Source organism: Ursus arctos, unplaced genomic scaffold (genome assembly GCF_023065955.2).
Source record: "Ursus arctos isolate Adak ecotype North America unplaced genomic scaffold, UrsArc2.0 scaffold_13, whole genome shotgun sequence".
NCBI classification, from domain to species: Eukaryota; Metazoa; Chordata; class Mammalia; order Carnivora; family Ursidae; genus Ursus; species Ursus arctos.
Window position 1 is genome coordinate 32,369,608 of NW_026622797.1, and position 5,634 is coordinate 32,375,241.

Consider the following 5,634-nt stretch of genomic DNA (forward strand, 5'->3'; position numbering starts at 1 on the left):
CTGTCTGTGTAATGAACCCTCAGTAAGACTCCGGACGCCGAAGATTGAGTGAAACTCCCCGGTTGGCAATACCGAGTATTGTCACTCTCAGGTACTGGAAGGGGACCGGGTCCTGAGAGCAGCAGAAAGTTTGTGTTTGGAGCCCTCCCACTCTGCACCCTACGCGTCTCTTCTTTGGGCTGCCTCTAACTTGTATCCCTTCCCTCTGCTGTAGTAAAACTGTAATCGTACATACAGCACTTTCAATGAGCTCTGTGAGGCTTTCTAGCGAATTGTTGAACCTAAAATGGTTGTGGGAACCTCCGTATTTGCCGCTGGCTGGACAGAAGCGAGGGTAGCTCTGAGGATCTCTAAATTCAGGTCAGTTTTCTGGAGGCCCGATGAACCCACTATACTGTTCTGAAGCCTCCAGCCATGCCTGCCTTTGTCCATCCAGAACTTAGCCCAAAAGCTCAGCTTGTGTCACAGGAAATGACCCGAGACCCGTGCCACCCCTGTGAAGTGCCCTCTTTGTCTTCCCACTTGCCAACTCTCCTGGGAAGCATCTTGGAAGATATTCCAGTTTTTCCGAAACCAAGTTGACCCACTTAGCAAATAGCAGTCCCCACCGTTACAGCTAATATAATAATCATCAGTGCTGAGTGCCGACATTTGCTTTCTTTTCATGCACTGTCACAGTTGTACGAGAAGGCATAGTTATGTTCCTTTTCTTTTTTTAAGATTTATTTATTTATTTATTTATTTGAGAGAGAGAGGGAGCACATGCATGCCTGGGGAGGGGCAGACGGAGAGGGAGAGCATCTCCAGCAGACTCTGCTAGGAGCCCCACAATGGGGCTCAATCTCAAGACCCTGAAATCAGGACAAAGCTGAAACCAAGAGTCAGACACTTAACCCACTGAACCACCCAGGCACCCCAGAGTTACCTTCCTTTTGATGGAAGAGGAAACTGAGACTTAGGTTATGTAATTTGCCCAAGGTGGTACATCCAGAAAAAGGAAAGGCCAAGATTTAAACCTCAGCTGTCCGATTCCACTACTTGAACCCTCAAAGTGGATGCTGTCAGATCATAATGCCTCCAATCGTCCCCACGTACAGGTATATTTCTGGAACTTAAAGCTCTCAGTTTTGGTTTTTTGAGAAGCAGATCAGGAGGGAACTTGGGTACAAAGAAACCCTAGGGGAGAGGTGGGGAGATGAAACAGGGCAGGTGTCCAGCCCAAAGCGCAGATTAACCACCTGTCACCACGAATGTGACTGAACTGGATCCTGCCCGGCAATCCTGAGGTTAAGAGTAGAACTTGAGTCTCTGAGATACCTACCCTGGCTTTCCCCAGCCGCACAGGGGTATTTTCACACCAAATCCTGTCAGTCCGTTGCCAGTCCAGCCTGTCCTGGACATCATGTTGGCAAAGAAAGCCCCTGGGCAGTGGAAGAGGGCCTCTCCCGCACTGGAGTGGTCAGACCTTAGAGGCTCTGGGGGGAGTGCTGACTGGGTGGGGCACACCTTCCTCGTAGTTCAGGGTTTAGTGACACAGGAAGAGTGTACCTGTGCTGTCTAACACAGGAGTCAGGAGCCACGTGTAACTACGTAGAATTAATTAAAATTTGATAAAATTAAAAATTCATTTTCTCAACCACGTTGCAAATGTTTAATAACCATATGTGGCTAGGGACTACTAAATTGGACAGGGCAAATATAGAACATTTTCATTAATGATAAAAGTTCTATTGTTCAGCACTAGTTTGCTGTTATGTAAGAGGGTTTTGGGGATATCCCTTCTGGGAAACAATCTGGCAAAAAAAAAACCCTGTGTGTGTGTGTGTGTGTGTGTGTGTGTGTGTATAAAACTCTATATATATTATATATATATAAAACCCTATATATATTATATATATAATAAATTTATAAATATATATAAAATCTTGTAGTTGGTGAAGGAACCCTGATTGGTGAAGGAACTAATCCTTGAACTATCTATGAGCCATCTATGAACAGAGATGTTCACTGCAGCATTATTTTTAATAACACACACACACACACACAACCAGGATTAATTTAAACACCCAACATTTGGGCTGGGCTAATAAGATTATACTTCCATAAGCTGGAAAGCTATCCATTAAAAATCAGATTTTAAAAAGTTGAATGATGTGAAGTTCTTTTGATGTCAGGAGAAATGACAGAAGTAAAAAATAAAAATAACTGTACACTGTGGTCTTAACTATATTAAAACATTTATTATAAGGTTTAAATATTTTTCTTTATACCTTACATATTTTCCACATTTCCTGTACTGATCATGTTATTCCTATAGTCACAGAGAGAATTAAACATGTCCAGGGGCGCCTGGGTGACTCAGTCACTTAACCATCTGACTCTTGATTGCAGCTCAGGTCATGATCTCAGAGTTGTGAGATCGAGCCCCAGACTGGGTGTGGAGCCTGCTTAAGATTCTCTCTCTCTCTCTCTGCCCCTTCCCCTGCTCTCATGTGCTCTCTCTTTCTGAAAGAAAGAAAGAAAGAAAGAAAGAAAGAAAGAAAGAAAGAAAGAAGGAAAGAAGAAAAAATGTACACCATACAATTTTTAAGGTCTTCGAAATCTTTATTTTCTTATGTAAGTCATTGATAACGCTCCTGGACAGAACGTGAGTGCGGCTGATTTGAGAAGCAAGACACCGAAGATCTTCCCCCAAATCCGAATTTTTCAGCTTTGATTATTTAACCAATTTTAAATAATCCTATCTTAGTACCCAATCCATATTTCTTTATCTTGACCACAAATGGTAACAGGACTTCTTTAACCAGGAAGGAACTTACTTGTTCGTTGAATTTATTCAACAAACATTTGTTGAGGAGCCATTCTCCCTCAAACGGGGAGGGTCCCAGGGTTGTACAAACAAGAGGCAAACAAATGGCTTTCTAAGCTGCAAGCTCAGCAGATGCCTCATCCTGGGCATGACCAGGGCAGCCCAACAGTCTCCCTGGCCCTTGTCCCCTGTCCCTGTTTGGTTCCAGCCTGCTGAACATTCCCACCAGAAAGTCCTCTGGATTGTGACCAAAATGTTCTAAGTGCAAAGAGTTTCCATATAATATCATCCTCCTGACAGGCTCACTGTAATAGCTTCAGCATTTGCGTTCTTAGGATCTCTTCCGGGAACTCGGTGGAAATAAATATGCATTCTTTTCTTAAGCAATTTAATCAACACCTTTCTGCATCACAGCTTATACTACATGAGCAAGAATATAATACCATCGAGTCCTTCCTTATTTTAAATGTAACTTCTAAAATACAATCACAACTGTTTGTAAAACATGATAGTATTTGTATAAGCAAGTATTGTCTAATGAATCGTGAGTAGAGAAAAATAATTTCTCCAACTATGAAACTTGCCTACATTTCAGGGTCTACAGTAAATCTGTTTGATAACCATTAACATTGTCACCATGGTGAGGTTTGCTGACACGTTGGCTTTGAACTTCTCCTCTTCTAGCTATGGAATTCATTTATCATAAAGAGCTCTGCAGTTTACCCACTATGCAGCTTACTAGCTATGAATTTAAAAATAAGGAGCTCTTCATTTACTCATCATTGATGGATGGCTTTATTCTGTGTGCCAGCATAGTAGTAAGTGCTAGAACAACAAAGTTGGGTAACATGTGATCCTTAGTCTCAAAGAAGTTAGAGAGGAGAAAGCACAGGTTTATGATCGGTTTCATTTCTATGTGATCAGTGTCACAGCAGAATCACAGCGTGATGCTATGGTGCACCTGACGCATGTTTTGCCAGCCCTGGTTTCTCTTAATACCTATGACTGACTGGATATTTTAAAAAGTGTTAGCACACAGGTATAAATCTCAGTCCGATAAGTCAGTAGTGTAGGATGTCAACTTGTCATTATTTCATAGCAATTAAATATCAGGCTCTGAGTCCCTGTTCCACCAGAGTAAGGAGAAAGATAAGCACCCTCAGTTCTTCCTAGATTTCCCCCACTCTTACTCCCTAGGGTTCCGTCATGGATTCCATGACATGGGCACTGCTAAAGCAGTAAGGGTGGAAGGTGGCAGAGTGGTGGCATTTGGCATTTGGTCATTGGACACACAGTTTTCCACGGAAACATCCACTGTCCCAAGGAGCCTGGGTGGCTCCATCAGTTGAGCGTCCAAATCTTGGTTTCGGCTCAGGTCGTGATTTCAGGGTCACGGGATCGAGCCCTGTGTCGGGCTCTGCACTCAGTGTGGAGTCTACTTGAGATCTGCCCCTCCCACTTACGCACTCTCTCTCTAAAATAAATTAATAATAATAATAATAATGATAATAATCCACTGCCCCTGTTGACACGGTCCTTGGGTCCAGAGGCTCACTACCACATCTGGGCCATGCTTGGGCACAGGAAACTTGACCCAGGCCTCCCAAGGTCACATCTGTGCAGCTCATAGCATGGCCTCGCTGTCTCAGGGGTCGCTGTCTCCCAGCAGTCCTGAGAAGGCACAAGTAGCTCCTTAGAGAACTCTCTCTCCAGCCTGAAAAGGTCCTCCTCTCTTAATGTTTTAGCAGGATACTCTCTCGAAGCCTAAGGAGTACCTTGGCGCTCAGGCTTTTGTTTATAATAACCAGCAACACCATACTCATTTCTGCTGTTTCTTCCCAGTGATGACAAGCCCAGAGCCCACTTAGGAAAGGAGAGATAGTAAGGAGGAACGATCGCAGACACACCTAGAAATGCCTCTGCCAAGTATTGTCTGCTCACACCTCCCACTGGCAGGCCTCCAGGACAGCCTCCCTTGAGTGATTGCTTACAGCCACGGGAAGCCTCAACAAGGAGGTGCTTCCTTGTTTCTGGAGGTCTGTTCTATCTGCCTCACTTTACACCGTCACTTCTCAGCCCTGATGCACATTGGAATCACCTGGGAGAGCTCTAAAGCATACTGATGTCTGTGATCCATCTTCCAGAAATTCTTGTTTAATTGGACCAACGTGGAAGCTGGGCACTAGTTCATTATTTTCAGCTCCCCCAGAGATTAATATGCAGCCAGAGGTGACCACTCAACCACTGCTGTCTCCATGCGCTCCTGGTTCTCCCAAGCTCCTGGGAGCTAGCCTCCTTGCTCGCCCAGCCCTTTGCTTCTCAAACTCTTCACATCAGAGCATGCAGAGAAGTGTGTGTGTGTGTGTGTGTGTGTGTGTGTGTGTGTGTGTGTGTACATGATGGACTAAGTTAATGAAACTGATTAAAACCTCCGTCTACCTGGAAGAGGTGCTAGTACGGCAAAGAAAGAGATCCAGTCCTTCCCATCTGTCAATGGAGGGGAGGCAGCCAGTGTGCCCAGGCACCAGGGTTGGGCAAGTCTGGGTGAAGACAGGCATCTGCCCCTGTATGTACAACCTGTGTATCATTCCCTCCAAAGCATATTCACACAGTAATTGTACATGTGCCTATGAAATGGGATATTACTGCATGACCTTTGTGGTCCTGCTATGTGTTGTGAGTGCTCAGCACGGGGACTATAAAAATGAAAAGGCTGCTGTCATCACGCAAGCGCTTCCAGTCTATATCCAGATGAACGTACCTTAGAGGCTGGTATCATTCAATACAATTCATTTTACTTGCTTTACTGAGCCTGATAAAAAGTG